The sequence below is a fragment of the Triturus cristatus genome, chromosome 1_1 (genome assembly GCF_964204655.1).
Source record: "Triturus cristatus chromosome 1_1, aTriCri1.1, whole genome shotgun sequence".
Taxonomy (NCBI): Eukaryota; Metazoa; Chordata; class Amphibia; order Caudata; family Salamandridae; genus Triturus; species Triturus cristatus.
Genome location: NC_140579.1, coordinates 340,005,245 through 340,028,067, shown reverse-complemented (window position 1 = coordinate 340,028,067; position 22,823 = coordinate 340,005,245).

Below are 22,823 nucleotides of genomic sequence, written 5' to 3'. Positions count from 1 at the left end.
GTTTTCAGAATCTGAAAAGTGGATTCAAAATGTGTCAGACTGTAAAAGTACTTATCACTTGCCAAAAAAAGAGTAGTAAGTGTGCTTTCCAATTGGCAAAGAAATTTCGTTTTCTGCCTAATTTCAAACCATGACTCTGTGTGCAAAGAGGAATTATAGACAGAGATGTATTGCGTATTACTCTGGTAATTTTACATTTGCATTAGTAGGAAAGGGGGAGCTATTTTTTCTGAAGAAACAGACTCTTAGCACACACCCAGCTGCTTATCCTGTAGAATCATGCATAGTATTCACAACCGAGTGGGGTTTGAGGTTGCAATCAGTAATCCAAATACATTCAGCATCACTAAGGCTGGTTGCCCTTGCTGGAGTGTAGTTAGTCACCCAGGTTACACATGTTGCAGGTCTCAAAAAGCTGTTTGGACATGTGCTGTTTTCAGAATCTGAAAAGTGGATTCAAAATGTGTCAGACTGTAAAAGTACTTATCACTTGCCAAAAAAAGAGTAGTAAGTGTGCTTTCCAATTGGCAAAGAAATGTCGTTTTCTGCCTAATTTCAAACCATGACTCTGTGTGCAAAGAGGAATTATAGACAGAGATTTATTGCGTATTACTCTGGTAATATTACATATGCATTAGTAGGAAAGGGGGAGCTATTTTTTCTGCAGAAGCAGACTCTTAGCACACACCCAGCTGCTTATCCTGTAGAATCATGCATAGTATTCACAACCGAGTGGGGTTTGAGGTTGCAGTCAGTAATGCAAATACATTCAGCATCACTAAGGCTGGTTTCCCTTGCTGGAGTGTAGTCAGTCACCCAGGTTACACATGTTGCTGGTCTCAAAAAGCTGTTTGGACATGTGCTGTTTTCAGAATCTGAAAAGTGGATTCAAAATGTGTCAGACTGTAAAAGTACTTATCACTTGCCAAAAAAAGAGTAGTAAGTGTGCTTTCCAATTGGCAAAGAAATTTCGTTTTCTGACTAATATCAAACCATGACTCTGTGTGCAAAGAGGAATCATAGACAGAGATTTATTGCGTTTTACTCTGGTAATTTTACATTTGCATTAGTAGGAAAGGGGAAGCTATTTTTTCTGCAGAAGCAGACTCTTAGCACACACCCAGCTGCTTATCCTGTAGAATCATGCATAGTATTCACAACCGAGTGGGGTTTGAGGTTGCAGTCAGTAATGCAAATACATTCAGCATCACTAAGGCTGGTTGCCCTTGCTGGAGTGTAGTCAGTCACCCAGGTTACACATGTTGCTGGTCTCAAAAAGCTGTTTGGACATGTGCTGTTTTCAGAATCTGAAAAGTGGATTCAAAATGAGTCAGACTGTAAAAGTACTTATCACTTGCCAAAAAAAGAGTAGTAAGTGTGCTTTCCAATTGGCAAAGAAATTTCGTTTTCTGCCTAATTTCAAACCATGACTCTGTGTGCAAAGAGGAATTATAGACAGAGATTTATTGCGTATTACTCTGGTAATTTTACATTTGCATTAGTAGGAAAGAGGGAGCTATTTTTTCTGCAGAAGCAGACTCTTAGCACACACCCAGCTGCTTATCCTGTAGAATCATGCATAGTATTCACAACCGAGTGGGGTTTGAGGTTGCAGTCAGTAATGCAAATACATTCAGCATCACTAAGGCTGGTTGCCCTTGCTGGAGTGTAGTTAGTCACCCAGGTTACACATGTTGCTGGTCTCAAAAAGCTGTTTGGACATGTGCTGTTTTCAGAATCTGAAAAGTGGATTCAAAATGTGTCAGACTGTAAAAGTACTTATCACTTGCCAAAAAAAGAGTAGTAAGTGTGCTTTCCAATTGGCAAAGAAATTTCGTTTTCTGCCTAATTTCAAACCATGACTCTGTGTGCAAAGAGGAATTATAGACAGAGATTTATTGCGTATTACTCTGGTAATTTTACATTTGCATTAGTAGGAAAGGGGGAGCTATTTATTCTGCAGAAGCAGACTCTTAGCACACACCCAGCTGCTTATCCTGTAGAATCATGCATAGTATTCACAACCGAGTGGGGTTTGAGGTTGCAGTCAGTAATGCAAATACATTCAGCATCACTAAGGCTGGTTGCCCTTGTTGGAGTGTAGTTAGTCACCCAGGTTACACATGTTGCTGGTCTCAAAAAGCTGTTTGGACATGTGCTGTTTTCAGAATCTGAAAAGTGGATTCAAAATGTGTTAGACTGTAAAAGTACTTATCACTTGCCAAAAAAAGAGTAGTAAGTGTGCTTTCCAATTGGCAAAGAAATTTCGTTTTCTGCCTAATTTCAAACCATGACTCTGTGTGCAAAGAGGAATTATAGACAGAGATTTATTGTGTATTACTCTGGTAATTTTACATTTGCATTAGTAGGAAAGGGGGAGCTATTTATTCTGCAGAAGCAGACTCTTAGCACACACCCAGCTGCTTATCCTGTAGAATCATGCATAGTATTCACAACCGAGTGGGGTTTGAGGTTGCAGTCAGTAATGCAAATACATTCAGCATCACTAAGGCTGGTTGCCCTTGCTGGAGTGTAGTCAGTCACCCAGGTTACACATGTTGCTGGTCTCAAAAAGCTGTTTGGACATGTGCTGTTTTCAGAATCTGAAAAGTGGATTCAAAATGTGTCAGACTCTAAAAGTACTTATCACTTGCCAAAAAAAGAGTAGTATGTGTGCTTTCCAATTGGCAAAGAAATTTCGTTTTCTGCCTAATTTTAAACCATGACTCTGTGTGCAAAAGGAATTATAGACAGAGATTTATTGCGTATTACTCTGGTACGTTTACATTTGCATTAGTAGGAAAGGGGGAGCTATTTTTTCTGCAGAAGCAGACTCTTTGCACACACTCAGCTGCTTATCCTGTAGAATCATTCATAGTATTCACAACCGAGTGGGGTTTGAGGTTGCAGTCGGTAATGCAAATACATTCAGCATCACTAAGGCTGGTTGCCCTTGCTGGAGTGTAGTCAGTCACCCAGGTTACACATGTTGCTGGTCTCAAAAAGCTGTTTGGACATGTGCTGTTTTTAGAATCTGAAAAGTGGATTAAAAATGTGTCAGAGTGTAAAAGTACTTATCACTTGCCAAAAAAAGAGTAGTAAGTGTGCTTTCCAATTGGCAAAGAAATGTTGTTTTCTGCCTAATTTCAAACTATGACTCTGTGTGCAAAGAGGAATTATAGACAGAGATTTATTGCGTATTACTCTGGTAATTTTACATTTGCATTAGTAGGAAAGAGGGAGCTATTTTTTCTGCAGAAGCAGACTCTTAGCACACACCCAGCTGCTTATCCTGTAGAATCATGCATAGTATTCACAACCGAGTGGGGTTTGAGGTTGCAGTCAGTAATGCAAATACATTCAGCATCACTAAGGCTGGTTGCCCTTGCTGGAGTGTAGTCAGTCACCCAGGTTACACATGTTGCTGGTCTCAAAAAGCTGTTTGGACATGTGCTGTTTTCAGAATCTGAAAAGTGGATTCAAAATGTGTCAGACTGTAAAAGTACTTATCACTTGCCAAAAAAAGAGTAGTAAGTGTGCTTTCCAATTGGCAAAGAAATTTCGTTTTCTGACTAATATCAAACCATGACTCTGTGTGCAAAGAGGAATCATAGACAGAGATTTATTGCGTTTTACTCTGGTAATTTTACATTTGCATTAGTAGGAAAGGGGGAGCTATTTTTTCTGCAGAAGCAGACTCTTAGCACACACCCAGCTGCTTATCCTGTAGAATCATGCATAGTATTCACAACCGAGTGGGGTTTGAGGTTGCAGTCAGTAATGCAAATACATTCAGCATCACTAAGGCTGGTTGCCCTTGCTGGAGTGTAGTCAGTCACCCAGGTTACACATGTTGCTGGTCTCAAAAAGCTGTTTGGACATGTGCTGTTTTCAGAATCTGAAAAGTGGATTCAAAATGTGTCAGACTGTAAAAGTACTAATCACTTGCCAAAAAAAGAGTAGTAAGTGTGCTTTCCAATTGGCAAAGAAATTTCATTTTCTGCCTAATTTCAAACCATGACTCTGTGTGCAAAGAGGAATTATAGACAGAGATTTATTGCGTATTACTCTGGTAATTTTACATTTGCATTAGTAGGAAAGGGGGAGCTATGTTTTCTGCAGAAGCAGACTCTTAGCACACACCCAGCTGCTTATCCTGTAGAATCATGCATAGTATTCACAACCGAGTGGGGTTTGAGGTTGCAGTCAGTAATGCAAATACATTCAGCATCACTAAGGCTGGTTGCCCTTGCTGGAGTGTAGTCAGTCACCCAGGTTACACATGTTGCTGGTCTCAAAAAGCTGTTTGGACATGTGCTGTTTTCAGAATCTGAAAAGTGGATTCAAAATGTGTCAGACTGTAAAAGTACTTATCACTTGCCAAAAAAAGAGTAGTAAGTGTGCTTTCCAATTTGCAAAGAAATTTCGTTTTCTGCCTAATTTCAAACCATGACTCTGTGTGCAAAGAGGAATTATAGACAGAGATTTATTGCGTATTACTCTGGTAATTTTACATTTGCATTAGTAGGAAAGAGGGAGCTATTTTTTCTGCAGAAGCAGACTCTTAGCACACACCCAGCTGCTTATCCTGTAGAATCATGCATAGTATTCACAACCGAGTGGGGTTTGAGGTTGCAGTCAGTAATGCAAATACATTCAGCATCACTAAGGCTGGTTGCCCTTGCTGGAGTGTAGTTAGTCACCCAGGTTACACATGTTGCTGGTCTCAAAAAGCTGTTTGGACATGTGCTGTTTTCAGAATCTGAAAAGTGGATTCAAAATGTGTCAGACTGTAAAAGTACTTATCACTTGCCAAAAAAAGAGTAGTAAGTGTGCTTTCCAATTGGCAAAGAAATTTCGTTTTCTGCCTAATTTCAAACCATGACTCTGTGTGCAAAGATGAATTATAGACAGAGATTTATTGCGTATTACTCTGGTAATTTTACATTTGCATTAGTAGGAAAGGGGGAGCTATTTATTCTGCAGAAGCAGACTCTTAGCACACACCCAGCTGCTTATCCTGTAGAATCATGCATAGTATTCACAACCGAGTGGGGTTTGAGGTTGCAGTCAGTAATGCAAATACATTCAGCATCACTAAGGCTGGTTGCCCTTGTTGGAGTGTAGTTAGTCACCCAGGTTACACATGTTGCTGGTCTCAAAAAGCTGTTTGGACATGTGCTGTTTTCAGAATCTGAAAAGTGGATTCAAAATGTGTTAGACTGTAAAAGTACTTATCACTTGCCAAAAAAAGAGTAGTAAGTGTGCTTTCCAATTGGCAAAGAAATTTCGTTTTCTGCCTAATTTCAAACCATGACTCTGTGTGCAAAGAGGAATTATAGACAGAGATTTATTGTGTATTACTCTGGTAATTTTACATTTGCATTAGTAGGAAAGGGGGAGCTATTTATTCTGCAGAAGCAGACTCTTAGCACACACCCAGCTGCTTATCCTGTAGAATCATGCATAGTATTCACAACCGAGTGGGGTTTGTGGTTGCAGTCAGTAATGCAAATACATTCAGCATCACTAAGGCTGGTTGCCCTTGCTGGAGTGTAGTCAGTCACCCAGGTTACACATGTTGCTGGTCTCAAAAAGCTGTTTGGACATGTGCTGTTTTTAGAATCTGAAAAGTGGATTAAAAATGTGTCAGAGTGTAAAAGTACTTATCACTTGCCAAAAAAAGAGTAGTAAGTGTGCTTTCCAATTGGCAAAGAAATGTTGTTTTCTGCCTAATTTCAAACCATGACTCTGTGTGCAAAGAGGAATTATAGACAGAGATTTATTGCGTATTACTCTGGTAATTTTACATTTGCATTAGTAGGAAAGAGGGAGCTATTTTTTCTGCAGAAGCAGACTCTTAGCACACACCCAGCTGCTTATCCTGTAGAATCATGCATAGTATTCACAACCGAGTGGGGTTTGAGGTTGCAGTCAGTAATGCAAATACATTCAGCATCACTAAGGCTGGTTGCCCTTGCTGGAGTGTAGTCAGTCACCCAGGTTACACATGTTGCTGGTCTCAAAAAGCTGTTTGGACATGTGCTGTTTTCAGAATCTGAAAAGTGGATTCAAAATGTGTCAGACTGTAAAAGTACTTATCACTTGCCAAAAAAAGAGTAGTAAGTGTGCTTTCCAATTGGCAAAGAAATTTCGTTTTCTGCCTAATTTCAAACCATGACTCTGTGTGCAAAGAGGAATTATAGACAGAGATTTATTGCGTATTACTCTGGTAATATTACATTTGCATTAGTAGGAAAGGGGGAGCTATTTTTTCTGCAGAAGCAGACTCTTAGCACACACCCAGCTGCTTATCCTGTAGAATCATGCATAGTATTCACAACCGAGTGGGGTTTGAGGTTGCAGTCAGTAATGCAAATACATTCAGCATCACTAAGGCTGGTTGCCCTTGTTGGAGTGTAGTTAGTCACCCAGGTTACACATGTTGCTGGTCTCAAAAAGCTGTTTGGACATGTGCTGTTTTCAGAATCTGAAAAGTGGATTCAAAATGTGTTAGACTGTAAAAGTACTTATCACTTGCCAAAAAAAGAGTAGTAAGTGTGCTTTCCAATTGGCAAAGAAATTTCGTTTTCTGCCTAATTTCAAACCATGACTCTGTGTGCAAAGAGGAATTATAGACAGAGATTTATTGTGTATTACTCTGGTAATTTTACATTTGCATTAGTAGGAAAGGGGGAGCTATTTATTCTGCAGAAGCAGACTCTTAGCACACACCCAGCTGCTTATCCTGTAGAATCATGCATAGTATTCACAACCGAGTGGGGTTTGAGGTTGCAGTCAGTAATGCAAATACATTCAGCATCACTAAGGCTGGTTGCCCTTGCTGGAGTGTAGTCAGTCACCCAGGTTACACATGTTGCTGGTCTCAAAAAGCTGTTTGGACATGTGCTGTTTTTAGAATCTGAAAAGTGGATTAAAAATGTGTCAGAGTGTAAAAGTACTTATCACTTGCCAAAAAAAGAGTAGTAAGTGTGCTTTCCAATTGGCAAAGAAATGTTGTTTTCTGCCTAATTTCAAACCATGACTCTGTGTGCAAAGAGGAATTATAGACAGAGATTTATTGCGTATTACTCTGGTAATTTTACATTTGCATTAGTAGGAAAGAGGGAGCTATTTTTTCTGCAGAAGCAGACTCTTAGCACACACCCAGCTGCTTATCCTGTAGAATCATGCATAGTATTCACAACCGAGTGGGGTTTGAGGTTGCAGTCAGTAATGCAAATACATTCAGCATCACTAAGGCTGGTTGCCCTTGCTGGAGTGTAGTCAGTCACCCAGGTTACACATGTTGCTGGTCTCAAAAAGCTGTTTGGACATGTGCTGTTTTCAGAATCTGAAAAGTGGATTCAAAATGTGTCAGACTGTAAAAGTACTTATCACTTGCCAAAAAAAGAGTAGTAAGTGTGCTTTCCAATTGGCAAAGAAATTTCGTTTTCTGCCTAATTTCAAACCATGACTCTGTGTGCAAAGAGGAATTATAGACAGAGATTTATTGCGTATTACTCTGGTAATATTACATTTGCATTAGTAGGAAAGGGGGAGCTATTTTTTCTGCAGAAGCAGACTCTTAGCACACACCCAGCTGCTTATCCTGTAGAATCATGCATAGTATTCACAACCGAGTGGGGTTTGAGGTTGCAGTCAGTAATGCAAATACATTCAGCATCACTAAGGCTGGTTGCCCTTGTTGGAGTGTAGTTAGTCACCCAGGTTACACATGTTGCTGGTCTCAAAAAGCTGTTTGGACATGTGCTGTTTTCAGAATCTGAAAAGTGGATTCAAAATGTGTTAGACTGTAAAAGTACTTATCACTTGCCAAAAAAAGAGTAGTAAGTGTGCTTTCCAATTGGCAAAGAAATTTCGTTTTCTGCCTAATTTCAAACCATGACTCTGTGTGCAAAGAGGAATTATAGACAGAGATTTATTGTGTATTACTCTGGTAATTTTACATTTGCATTAGTAGGAAAGGGGGAGCTATTTATTCTGCAGAAGCAGACTCTTAGCACACACCCAGCTGCTTATCCTGTAGAATCATGCATAGTATTCACAACCGAGTGGGGTTTGAGGTTGCAGTCAGTAATGCAAATACATTCAGCATCACTAAGGCTGGTTGCCCTTGCTGGAGTGTAGTCAGTCACCCAGGTTACACATGTTGCTGGTCTCAAAAAGCTGTTTGGACATGTGCTGTTTTTAGAATCTGAAAAGTGGATTAAAAATGTGTCAGAGTGTAAAAGTACTTATCACTTGCCAAAAAAAGAGTAGTAAGTGTGCTTTCCAATTGGCAAAGAAATGTTGTTTTCTGCCTAATTTCAAACCATGACTCTGTGTGCAAAGAGGAATTATAGACAGAGATTTATTGCGTATTACTCTGGTAATTTTACATTTGCATTAGTAGGAAAGAGGGAGCTATTTTTTCTGCAGAAGCAGACTCTTAGCACACACCCAGCTGCTTATCCTGTAGAATCATGCATAGTATTCACAACCGAGTGGGGTTTGAGGTTGCAGTCAGTAATGCAAATACATTCAGCATCACTAAGGCTGGTTGCCCTTGCTGGAGTGTAGTCAGTCACCCAGGTTACACATGTTGCTGGTCTCAAAAAGCTGTTTGGACATGCGCTGTTTTCAGAATCTGAAAAGTGGATTCAAAATGTGTCAGACTGTAAAAGTACTTATCACTTGCCAAAAAAAGAGTAGTAAGTGTGCTTTCCAATTGGCAAAGAAATTTCGTTTTCTGCCTAATTTCAAACCATGACTCTGTGTGCAAAGAGGAATTATAGACAGAGATTTATTGCGTATTACTCTGGTAATATTACATTTGCATTAGTAGGAAAGGGGGAGCTATTTTTTCTGCAGAAGCAGACTCTTAGCACACACCCAGCTGCTCATCCTGTAGAATCATGCATAGTATTCACAACCGAGTGGGGTTTGAGGTTGCAGTCAGTAATGCAAATACATTCAGCATCACTAAGGCTGGTTGCCCTTGCTGGAGTGTAGTCAGTCACCCAGGTTACACATGTTGCTGGTCTCAAAAAGCTGTTTGGACATGTGCTGTTTTTAGAATCTGAAAAGTGGATTCAAAATGTGTCAGAGTGTAAAAGAACTTATCACTTGCCAAAAAAAGAGTAGTAAGTGTGCTTTCCAATTGGCAAAGAAATTTCGTTTTCTGACTAATATCAAACCATGACTCTGTGTGCAAAGAGGAATTATAGACAGAGATTTATTGCGTATTACTCTGGTAATTTTACATTTGCATTAGTAGGAAAGGGGGAGCTATTTTTTCTGCAGAAGCAGACTCTTAGCACACACCCAGCTGCTTATCCTGTAGAATCATGCATAGTATTCACAACCGAGTGGGGTTTGAGGTTGCAGTCAGTAATGCAAATACATTCAGCATCACTAAGGCTGGTTGCCCTTGCTGGAGTGTAGTCAGTCACCCAGGTTACACATGTTGCTGGTCTCAAAAAGCTGTTTGGACATGTGCTGTTTTCAGAATCTGAAAAGTGGATTCAAAATGTGTCAGACTGTAAAAGTACTTATCACTTGCCAAAAAAAGAGTAGTAAGTGTGCTTTCCAATTGGCAAAGAAATTTCGTTTTCTGCCTAATTTCAAACCATGACTCTGTGTGCAAAGAGGAATTATAGACAGAGATTTATTGCGTATTACTCTGGTAATATTACATTTGCATTAGTAGGAAAGGGGGAGCTATTTTTTCTGCAGAAGCAGACTCTTAGCACACACCCAGCTGCTTATCCTGTAGAATCATGCATAGTATTCACAACCGAGTGGGGTTTGAGGTTGCAGTCAGTAATGCAAATACATTCAGCATCACTAAGGCTGGTTGCCCTTGTTGGAGTGTAGTTAGTCACCCAGGTTACACATGTTGCTGGTCTCAAAAAGCTGTTTGGACATGTGCTGTTTTCAGAATCTGAAAAGTGGATTCAAAATGTGTTAGACTGTAAAAGTACTTATCACTTGCCAAAAAAAGAGTAGTAAGTGTGCTTTCCAATTGGCAAAGAAATTTCGTTTTCTGCCTAATTTCAAACCATGACTCTGTGTGCAAAGAGGAATTATAGACAGAGATTTATTGTGTATTACTCTGGTAATTTTACATTTGCATTAGTAGGAAAGGGGGAGCTATTTATTCTGCAGAAGCAGACTCTTAGCACACACCCAGCTGCTTATCCTGTAGAATCATGCATAGTATTCACAACCGAGTGGGGTTTGAGGTTGCAGTCAGTAATGCAAATACATTCAGCATCACTAAGGCTGGTTGCCCTTGCTGGAGTGTAGTCAGTCACCCAGGTTACACATGTTGCTGGTCTCAAAAAGCTGTTTGGACATGTGCTGTTTTTAGAATCTGAAAAGTGGATTAAAAATGTGTCAGAGTGTAAAAGTACTTATCACTTGCCAAAAAAAGAGTAGTAAGTGTGCTTTCCAATTGGCAAAGAAATGTTGTTTTCTGCCTAATTTCAAACCATGACTCGGTGTGCAAAGAGGAATTATAGACAGAGATTTATTGCGTATTACTCTGGTAATTTTACATTTGCATTAGTAGGAAAGAGGGAGCTATTTTTTCTGCAGAAGCAGACTCTTAGCACACACCCAGCTGCTTATCCTGTAGAATCATGCATAGTATTCACAACCGAGTGGGGTTTGAGGTTGCAGTCAGTAATGCAAATACATTCAGCATCACTAAGGCTGGTTGCCCTTGCTGGAGTGTAGTCAGTCACCCAGGTTACACATGTTGCTGGTCTCAAAAAGCTGTTTGGACATGTGCTGTTTTCAGAATCTGAAAAGTGGATTCAAAATGTGTCAGACTGTAAAAGTACTTATCACTTGCCAAAAAAAGAGTAGTAAGTGTGCTTTCCAATTGGCAAAGAAATTTCGTTTTCTGCCTAATTTCAAACCATGACTCTGTGTGCAAAGAGGAATTATAGACAGAGATTTATTGCGTATTACTCTGGTAATATTACATTTGCATTAGTAGGAAAGGGGGAGCTATTTTTTCTGCAGAAGCAGACTCTTAGCACACACCCAGCTGCTTATCCTGTAGAATCATGCATAGTATTCACAACCGAGTGGGGTTTGAGGTTGCAGTCAGTAATGCAAATACATTCAGCATCACTAAGGCTGGTTGCCCTTGTTGGAGTGTAGTTAGTCACCCAGGTTACACATGTTGCTGGTCTCAAAAAGCTGTTTGGACATGTGCTGTTTTCAGAATCTGAAAAGTGGATTCAAAATGTGTTAGACTGTAAAAGTACTTATCACTTGCCAAAAAAAGAGTAGTAAGTGTGCTTTCCAATTGGCAAAGAAATTTCGTTTTCTGCCTAATTTCAAACCATGACTCTGTGTGCAAAGAGGAATTATAGACAGAGATTTATTGTGTATTACTCTGGTAATTTTACATTTGCATTAGTAGGAAAGGGGGAGCTATTTATTCTGCAGAAGCAGACTCTTAGCACACACCCAGCTGCTTATCCTGTAGAATCATGCATAGTATTCACAACCGAGTGGGGTTTGAGGTTGCAGTCAGTAATGCAAATACATTCAGCATCACTAAGGCTGGTTGCCCTTGCTGGAGTGTAGTCAGTCACCCAGGTTACACATGTTGCTGGTCTCAAAAAGCTGTTTGGACATGTGCTGTTTTTAGAATCTGAAAAGTGGATTAAAAATGTGTCAGAGTGTAAAAGTACTTATCACTTGCCAAAAAAAGAGTAGTAAGTGTGCTTTCCAATTGGCAAAGAAATGTTGTTTTCTGCCTAATTTCAAACCATGACTCTGTGTGCAAAGAGGAATTATAGACAGAGATTTATTGCGTATTACTCTGGTAATTTTACATTTGCATTAGTAGGAAAGAGGGAGCTATTTTTTCTGCAGAAGCAGACTCTTAGCACACACCCAGCTGCTTATCCTGTAGAATCATGCATAGTATTCACAACCGAGTGGGGTTTGAGGTTGCAGTCAGTAATGCAAATACATTCAGCATCACTAAGGCTGGTTGCCCTTGCTGGAGTGTAGTCAGTCACCCAGGTTACACATGTTGCTGGTCTCAAAAAGCTGTTTGGACATGCGCTGTTTTCAGAATCTGAAAAGTGGATTCAAAATGTGTCAGACTGTAAAAGTACTTATCACTTGCCAAAAAAAGAGTAGTAAGTGTGCTTTCCAATTGGCAAAGAAATTTCGTTTTCTGCCTAATTTCAAACCATGACTCTGTGTGCAAAGAGGAATTATAGACAGAGATTTATTGCGTATTACTCTGGTAATATTACATTTGCATTAGTAGGAAAGGGGGAGCTATTTTTTCTGCAGAAGCAGACTCTTAGCACACACCCAGCTGCTCATCCTGTAGAATCATGCATAGTATTCACAACCGAGTGGGGTTTGAGGTTGCAGTCAGTAATGCAAATACATTCAGCATCACTAAGGCTGGTTGCCCTTGCTGGAGTGTAGTCAGTCACCCAGGTTACACATGTTGCTGGTCTCAAAAAGCTGTTTGGACATGTGCTGTTTTTAGAATCTGAAAAGTGGATTCAAAATGTGTCAGAGTGTAAAAGAACTTATCACTTGCCAAAAAAAGAGTAGTAAGTGTGCTTTCCAATTGGCAAAGAAATTTCGTTTTCTGACTAATATCAAACCATGACTCTGTGTGCAAAGAGGAATTATAGACAGAGATTTATTGCGTATTACTCTGGTAATTTTACATTTGCATTAGTAGGAAAGGGGGAGCTATTTTTTCTGCAGAAGCAGACTCTTAGCACACACCCAGCTGCTTATCCTGTAGAATCATGCATAGTATTCACAACCGAGTGGGGTTTGAGGTTGCAGTCAGTAATGCAAATATATTCAGCATCACTAAGGCTGGTTGCCCTTGCTGGAGTGTAGTCAGTCACCCAGGTTACACATGTTGCTGGTCTCAAAAAGCTGTTTGGACATGTGTGGTTTTCAGAATCTGAAAAGTGGATTCAAAATGTGTCAGACTGTAAAAGTACTTATCACTTGCCAAAAAAAGAGTAGTAAGTGTGCTTTCCAATTGGCAAAGAAATTTCGTTTTCTGCCTAATTTCAAACCATGACTCTGTGTGCAAAGAGGAATTATAGACAGAGATGTATTGCGTGTTACTCTGGTAATTTTACATTTGCATTAGTAGGAAAGGGGGAGCTATTTTTTCTGAAGAAACAGACTCTTAGCACACACCCAGCTGCTTATCCTGTAGAATCATGCATAGTATTCACAACCGAGTGGGGTTTGAGGTTGCAGTCAGTAATGCAAATACATTCAGCATCACTAAGGCTGGTTGCCCTTGCTGGAGTGTAGTTAGTCACCCAGGTTACACATGTTGCTGGTCTCAAAAAGCTGTTTGGACATGTGCTGTTTTCAGAATCTGAAAAGTGGATTCAAAATGTGTCAGACTGTAAAAGTACTTATCACTTGCCAAAAAAAGAGTAGTAAGTGTGCTTTCCAATTGGCAAAGAAATGTCGTTTTCTGCCTAATTTCAAACCATGACTCTGTGTGCAAAGAGGAATTATAGACAGAGATTTATTGCGTATTACTCTGGTAATATTACATTTGCATTAGTAGGAAAGGGGGAGCTATTTTTTCTGCAGAAGCAGACTCTTAGCACACACCCAGCTGCTTATCCTGTAGAATCATGCATAGTATTCACAACCGAGTGGGGTTTGAGGTTGCAGTCAGTAATGCAAATACATTCAGCATCACTAAGGCTGGTTGCCCTTGCTGGAGTGTAGTCAGTCACCCAGGTTACACATGTTGCTGGTCTCAAAAAGCTGTTTGGACATGTGCTGTTTTCAGAATCTGAAAAGTGGATTCAAAATGTGTCAGACTGTAAAAGTACTTATCACTTGCCAAAAAAAGAGTAGTAAGTGTGCTTTCCAATTGGCAAAGAAATTTCATTTTCTGCCTAATTTCAAACCATGACTCTGTGTGCAAAGAGGAATTATAGACAGAGATTTATTGCGTATTACTCTGGTAATTTTACATTTGCATTAGTCGGAAAGGGGGAGCTATGTTTTCTGCAGAAGCAGACTCTTAGCACACACCCAGCTGCTTATCCTGTAGAATCATGCATAGTATTCACAACCGAGTGGGGTTTGAGGTTGCAGTCAGTAATGCAAATACATTCAGCATCACTAAGGCTGGTTGCCCTTGCTGGAGTGTAGTCAGTCACCCAGGTTACACATGTTGCTGGTCTCAAAAAGCTGTTTGGACATGTGCTGTTTTCAGAATCTGAAAAGTGGATTCAAAATGTGTCAGACTGTAAAAGTACTTATCACTTGCCAAAAAAAGAGTAGTAAGTGTGCTTTCCAATTGGCAAAGAAATTTCGTTTTCTGCCTAATTTCAAACCATGACTCTGTGTGCAAAGAGGAATTATAGACAGAGATTTATTGCGCATTACTCTGGTAATTTTACATTTGCATTAGTAGGAAAGAGGGAGCTATTTTTTCTGCAGAAGCAGACTCTTAGCACACACCCAGCTGCTTATCCTGTAGAATCATGCATAGTATTCACAACCGAGTGGGGTTTGAGGTTGCAGTCAGTAATGCAAATACATTCAGCATCACTAAGGCTGGTTGCCCTTGCTGGAGTGTAGTTAGTCACCCAGGTTACACATGTTGCTGGTCTCAAAAAGCTGTTTGGACATGTGCTGTTTTCAGAATCTGAAAAGTGGATTCAAAATGTGTCAGACTGTAAAAGTACTTATCACTTGCCAAAAAAAGAGTAGTAAGTGTGCTTTCCAATTGGCAAAGAAATTTCGTTTTCTGACTAATATCAAACCATGACTCTGTGTGCAAAGAGGAATTATAGACAGAGATTTATTGCGTTTTACTCTGGTAATTTTACATTTGCATTAGTAGGAAAGGGGGAGCTATTTTTTCTGCAGAAGCAGACTCTTAGCACACACCCAGCTGCTTATCCTGTAGAATCATGCATAGTATTCACAACCGAGTGGGGTTTGAGGTTGCAGTCAGTAATGCAAATACATTCAGCATCACTAAGGCTGGTTGCCCTTGCTGGAGTGTAGTCAGTCACCCAGGTTACACATGTTGCTGGTCTCAAAAAGCTGTTTGGACATGTGCTGTTTTCAGAATCTGAAAAGTGGATTCAAAATGTGTCAGACTGTAAAAGTACTTATCACTTGCCAAAAAAAGAGTAGTAAGTGTGCTTTCCAATTGGCAAAGAAATTTCATTTTCTGCCTAATTTCAAACCATGACTCTGTGTGCAAAGAGGAATTATAGACAGAGATTTATTGCATATTACTCTGGTAATTTTACATTTGCATTAGTCGGAAAGGGGGAGCTATTTATTCTGCAGAAGCAGACTCTTAGCACACACCCAGCTGCTTATCCTGTAGAATTATGCATAGTATTCACAACCGAGTGGGGTTTGAGGTTGCAGTCAGTAATGCAAATACATTCAGCATCACTAAGGCTGGTTGCCCTTGCTGGAGTGTAGTCAGTCACCCAGGTTACACATGTTGCTGGTCTCAAAAAGCTGTTTGGACATGTGCTGTTTTCAGAATCTGAAAAGTGGATTCAAAATGTGTCAGACTGTAAAAGTACTTATCACTTGCCAAAAAAAGAGTAGTAAGTGTGCTTTCCAATTGGCAAAGAAATTTCGTTTTCTGCCTAATTTCAAACCATGACTCTGTGTGCAAAGAGGAAGTATAGACAGAGATTTATTGCGTATTACTCTGGTAATTTTACATTTGCATTAGTAGGAAAGAGGGAGCTATTTTTTCTGCAGAAGCAGACTCTTAGCACACACCCAGCTGCTTATCCTGTAGAATCATGCATAGTATTCACAACCGAGTGGGGTTTGAGGTTGCAGTCAGTAATGCAAATACATTCAGCATCACTAAGGCTGGTTGCCCTTGCTGGAGTGTAGTTAGTCACCCAGGTTACACATGTTGCTGGTCTCAAAAAGCTGTTTGGACATGTGCTGTTTTCAGAATCTGAAAAGTGGATTCAAAATGTGTCAGACTGTAAAAGTACTTATCACTTGCCAAAAAAAGAGTAGTAAGTGTGCTTTCCAATTGGCAAAGAAATTTAGTTTTCTGACTAATATCAAACCATGACTCTGTGTGCAAAGAGGAATTATAGACAGAGATTTATTGCGTTTTACTCTGGTAATTTTACATTTGCATTAGTAGGAAAGGGGGAGCTATTTTTTCTGCAGAAGCAGACTCTTAGCACACACCCAGCTGCTTATCCTGTAGAATCATGCATAGTATTCACAACCGAGTGGGGTTTGAGGTTGCAGTCAGTAATGCAAATACATTCAGCATCACTAAGGCTGGTTGCCCTTGCTGGAGTGTAGTCAGTCACCCAGGTTACACATGTTGCTGGTCTCAAAAAGCTGTTTGGACATGTGCTGTTTTCAGAATCTGAAAAGTGGATTCAAAATGTGTCAGACTGTAAAAGTACTTATCACTTGCCAAAAAAAGAGTAGTAAGTGTGCTTTCCAATTGGCAAAGAAATTTCATTTTCTGCCTAATTTCAAACCATGACTCTGTGTGCAAAGAGGAATTATAGACAGAGATTTATTGCGTATTACTCTGGTAATTTTACATTTGCATTAGTCGGAAAGGGGGAGCTATGTTTTCTGCAGAAGCAGACTCTTAGCACACACCCAGCTGCTTATCCTGTAGAATCATGCATAGTATTCACAACCGAGTGGGGTTTGAGGTTGCAGTCAGTAATGCAAATACATTCAGCATCACTAAGGCTGGTTGCCCTTGCTGGAGTGTAGTCAGTCACCCAGGTTACACATGTTGCTGGTCTCAAAAAGCTGTTTGGACATGTGCTGTTTTCAGAATCTGAAAAGTGGATTCAAAATGTGTCAGACTGTAAAAGTACTTATCACTTGCCAAAAAAAGAGTAGTAAGTGTGCTTTCCAATTGGCAAAGAAATTTCGTTTTCTGCCTAATTTCAAACCATGACTCTGTGTGCAAAGAGGAATTATAGACAGAGATTTATTGCGTATTACTCTGGTAATTTTACATTTGCATTAGTAGGAAAGAGGGAGCTATTTTTTCTGCAGAAGCAGACTCTTAGCACACACCCAGCTGCTTATCCTGTAGAATCATGCATAGTATTCACAACCGAGTGGGGTTTGAGGTTGCAGTCAGTAATGCAAATACATTCAGCATCACTAAGGCTGGTTGCCCTTGCTGGAGTGTAGTTAGTCACCCAGGTTACACATGTTGCTGGTCTCAAAAAGCTGTTTGGACATGTGCTGTTTTCAGAATCTGAAAAGTGGATTCAAAATGTGTCAGACTGTAAAAGTACTTATCACTTGCCAAAAAAAGAGTAGTAAGTGTGCTTTCCAATTGGCAAAGAAATTTCGTTTTCTGCCTAATTTCAAACCATGACTCTGTGTGCAAAGAGGAATTATAGACAGAGATTTATTGCGTATTACTCTGGTAATTTTACATTTGCATTAGTAGGAAAGGGGGAGCTATTTATTCTGCAGAAGCAGACTCTTAGCACACACCCAGCTGCTTATCCTGTAGAATCATGCATAGTATTCACAACCGAGTGGGGTTTGAGGTTGCAGTCAGTAATGCAAATACATTCAGCATCACTAAGGCTGGTTGCCCTTGTTGGAGTGTAGTTAGTCACCCAGGTTACACATGTTGCTGGTCTCAAAAAGCTGTTTGGACATGTGCTGTTTTCAGAATCTGAAAAGTGGATTCAAAATGTGTTAGACTGTAAAAGTACTTATCACTTGCCAAAAAAAGAGTAGTAAGTGTGCTTTCCAATTGGCAAAGAAATTTCGTTTTCTGCCTAATTTCAAACCATGACTCTGTGTGCAAAGAGGAATTATAGACAGAGATTTATTGTGTATTACTCTGGTAATTTTACATTTGCATTAGTAGGAAAGGGGGAGCTATGTATTCTGCAGAAGCAGACTCTTAGCACACACCCAGCTGCTTATCCTGTAGAATCATGCATAGTATTCACAACCGAGTGGGGTTTGAGGTTGCAGTCAGTAATGCAAATACATTCAGCATCACTAAGGCTGGTTGCCCTTGCTGGAGTGTAGTCAGTCACCCAGGTTACACATGTTGCTGGTCTCAAAAAGCTGTTTGGACATGTGCTGTTTTCAGAATCTGAAAAGTGGATTCAAAATGTGTCAGAGTGTAAAAGTACTTATCACTTGCCAAAAAAAGAGTAGTAAGTGTGCTTTCCAATTGGCAAAGAAATGTTGTTTTCTGCCTAATTTCAAACCATGACTCTGTGTGCAAAGAGGAATTATAGACAGAGATTTATTGCGTATTACTCTGGTAATTTTACATTTGCATTAGTAGGAAAGAGGGAGCTATTTTTTCTGCAGAAGCAGACTCTTAGCACACACCCAGCTGCTTATCCTTTAGAATCATGCATAGTATTTACAACCGAGTGGGGTTTGAGGTTGCAGTCAGTAATGCAAATACATTCAGCATCACTAAGGCTGGTTGCCCTTGCTGGAGTGTAGTCAGTCACCCAGGTTACACATGTTGCTGGTCTCAAAAAGCTGTTTGGACATGTGCTGTTTTCAGAATCTGAAAAGTGGATTCAAAATGTGTCAGACTGTAAAAGTACTTATCACTTGCCAAAAAAAGAGTAGTAAGTGTGCTTTCCAATTGGCAAAGAAATTTCGTTTTCTGCCTAATTTCAAACCATGACTCTGTGTGCAAAGAGGAATTATAGACAGAGATTTATTACGTATTACTCTGGTAATATTACATTTGCATTAGTAGGAAAGGGGGAGCTATTTTTTCTGCAGAAGCAGACTCTTAGCACACACCCAGCTGCTCATCCTGTAGAATCATGCATAGTATTCACAACCGAGTGGGGTTTGAGGTTGCAGTCAGTAATGCAAATACATTCAGCATCACTAAGGCTGGTTGCCCTTGCTGGAGTGTAGTCAGTCACCCAGGTTACACATGTTGCTGGTCTCAAAAAGCTGTTTGGACATGTGCTGTTTTTAGAATCTGAAAAGTGGATTCAAAATGTGTCAGAGTGTAAAAGAACTTATCACTTGCCAAAAAAAGAGTAGTAAGTGTGCTTTCCAATTGGCAAAGAAATTTCGTTTTCTGACTAATATCAAACCATGACTCTGTGTGCAAAGAGGAATTATAGACAGAGATTTATTGCGTATTACTCTGGTAATTTTACATTTGCATTAGTAGGAAAGGGGGAGCTATTTTTTCTGCAGAAGCAGACTCTTAGCACACACCCTGCTGCTTATCCTGTAGAATCATGCATAGTATTCACAACCGAGTGGGGTTTGAGGTTGCAGTCAGTAATGCAAATACATTCAGCATCACTAAGGCTGGTTGCCCTTGCTGGAGTGTAGTCAGTCACCCAGGTTACACATGTTGCTGGTCTCAAAAAGCTGTTTGGACATGTGCTGTTTTCAGAATCTGAAAAGTGAATTCAAAATGTGTCAGACTGTAAAAGTACTTATCACTTGCCAAAAAAAGAGTAGTAAGTGTGCTTTCCAATTGGCAAAGAAATTTCGTTTTCTGCCTAATTTCAAACCATGACTCTGTGTGCAAAGAGGAATTATAGACAGAGATGTATTGTGTATTACTCTGGTAATTTTACTTTTGCATTAGTAGGAAAGGGGGAGCTATTTTTTCTGAAGAAACAGACTCTTAGAACACACCCAGCTGCTTATCCTGTAGAATCATGCATAGTATTCACAACCGAGTGGGGTTTGAGGTTGCAGTCAGTAATGCAAATACATTCAGCATCACTAAGGCTGGTTGCCCTTGCTGGAGTGTAGTCAGTCACCCAGGTTACACATGTTGCTGGTCTCAAAAAGCTGTTTGGACATGTGCTGTTTTCAGAATCTGAAAAGTGGATTCAAAATGTGTCAGACTGTAAAAGTACTTATCACTTGCCAAAAAAAGAGTAGTAAGTGTGCTTTCCAATTGGCAAAGAAATTTCGTTTTCTGACTAATATCAAACCATGACTCTGTGTGCAAAGAGGAATTATAGACAGAGATTTATTGTGTTTTACTCTGGTAATTTTACATTTGCATTAGTAGGAAAGGGGGAGCTATTTTTTCTGCAGAAGCAGACTCTTAGCACACATCCAGCTGCTTATCCTGTAGAATCATGCATAGTATTCACAACCGAGTGGGGTTTGAGGTTGCAGTCAGTAATGCAAATACATTCAGCATCACTAAGGCTGGTTGCCCTTGCTGGAGTGTAGTCAGTCACCCAGGTTACACATGTTGCTGGTCTCAAAAAGCTGTTTGGACATGTGCTGTTTTCAGAATCTGAAAAGTGGATTCAAAATGTGTCAGACTGTAAAAGTACTTATCACTTGCCAAAAAAAGAGTAGTAAGTGTGCTTTCCAATTGGCAAAGAAATTTCATTTTCTGCCTAATTTCAAACCATGACTCTGTGTGCAAAGAGGAATTATAGACAGAGATTTATTGCGTATTACTCTGGTAATTTTACATTTGCATTAGTAGGAAAGGGGGAGCTATGTTTTCTGCAGAAGCAGACTCTTAGCACACACCCAGCTGCTTATCCTGTAGAATCATGCATAGTATTCACAACCGAGTGGGGTTTGAGGTTGCAGTCAGTAATGCAAATACATTCAGCATCACTAAGGCTGGTTGCCCTTGCTGGAGTGTAGTCAGTCACCCAGGTTACACATGTTGCTGGTCTCAAAAAGCTGTTTGGACATGTGCTGTTTTCAGAATCTGAAAAGTGGATTCAAAATGTGTCAGACTGTAAAAGTACTTATCACTTGCCAAAAAAAGAGTAGTAAGTGTGCTTTCCAATTGGCAAAGAAATTTCGTTTTCTGCCTAATTTCAAACCATGACTCTGTGTGCAAAGAGGAATTATAGACAGAGATTTATTGCGTATTACTCTGGTAATTTTACATTTGCATTAGTAGGAAAGAGGGAGCTATTTTTTCTGCAGAAGCAGACTCTTAGCACACACCCAGCTGCTTATCCTGTAGAATCATGCATAGTATTCACAACCGAGTGGGGTTTGAGGTTGCAGTCAGTAATGCAAATACATTCAGCATCACTAAGGCTGGTTGCCCTTGCTGGAGTGTAGTTAGTCACCCAGGTTACACATGTTGCTGGTCTCAAAAAGCTGTTTGGACATGTGCTGTTTTCAGAATCTGAAAAGTGGATTCAAAATGTGTCAGACTGTAAAAGTACTTATCACTTGCCAAAAAAAGAGTAGTAAGTGTGCTTTCCAATTGGCAAAGAAATTTCGTTTTCTGCCTAATTTCAAACCATGACTCTGTGTGCAAAGAGGAATTATAGACAGAGATTTATTGCGTATTACTCTGGTAATTTTACATTTGCATTAGTAGGAAAGGGGGAGCTATTTATTCTGCAGAAGCAGACTCTTAGCACACACCCAGCTGCTTATCCTGTAGAATCATGCATAGTATTCACAACCGAGTGGGGTTTGAGGTTGCAGTCAGTAATGCAAATACATTCAGCATCACTAAGGCTGGTTGCCCTTGTTGGAGTGTAGTTAGTCACCCAGGTTACACATGTTGCTGGTCTCAAAAAGCTGTTTGGACATGTGCTGTTTTCAGAATCTGAAAAGTGGATTCAAAATGTGTTAGACTGTAAAAGTACTTATCACTTGCCAAAAAAAGAGTAGTAAGTGTGCTTTCCAATTGGCAAAGAAATTTCGTTTTCTGCCTAATTTCAAACCATGACTCTGTGTGCAAAGAGGAATTATAGACAGAGATTTATTGTGTATTACTCTGGTAATTTTACATTTGCATTAGTAGGAAAGGGGGAGCTATTTATTCTGCAGAAGCAGACTCTTAGCACACACCCAGCTGCTTATCCTGTAGAATCATGCATAGTATTCACAACCGAGTGGGGTTTGAGGTTGCAGTCAGTAATGCAAATACATTCAGCATCACTAAGGCTGGTTGCCCTTGCTGGAGTGTAGTCAGTCACCCAGGTTACACATGTTGCTGGTCTCAAAAAGCTGTTTGGACATGTGCTGTTTTCAGAATCTGAAAAGTGGATTCAAAATGTGTCAGAGTGTAAAAGTACTTATCACTTGCCAAAAAAAGAGTAGTAAGTGTGCTTTCCAATTGGCAAAGAAATGTTGTTTTCTGCCTAATTTCAAACCATGACTCTGTGTGCAAAGAGGAATTATAGACAGAGATTTATTGCGTATTACTCTGGTAATTTTACATTTGCATTAGTAGGAAAGAGGGAGCTATTTTTTCTGCAGAAGCAGACTCTTAGCACACACCCAGCTGCTTATCCTTTAGAATCATGCATAGTATTTACAACCGAGTGGGGTTTGAGGTTGCAGTCAGTAATGCAAATACATTCAGCATCACTAAGGCTGGTTGCCCTTGCTGGAGTGTAGTCAGTCACCCAGGTTACACATGTTGCTGGTCTCAAAAAGCTGTTTGGACATGTGCTGTTTTCAGAATCTGAAAAGTGGATTCAAAATGTGTCAGACTGTAAAAGTACTTATCACTTGCCAAAAAAAGAGTAGTAAGTGTGCTTTCCAATTGGCAAAGAAATTTCGTTTTCTGCCTAATTTCAAACCATGACTCTGTGTGCAAAGAGGAATTATAGACAGAGATTTATTACGTATTACTCTGGTAATATTACATTTGCATTAGTAGGAAAGGGGGAGCTATTTTTTCTGCAGAAGCAGACTCTTAGCACACACCCAGCTGCTCATCCTGTAGAATCATGCATAGTATTCACAACCGAGTGGGGTTTGAGGTTGCAGTCAGTAATGCAAATACATTCAGCATCACTAAGGCTGGTTGC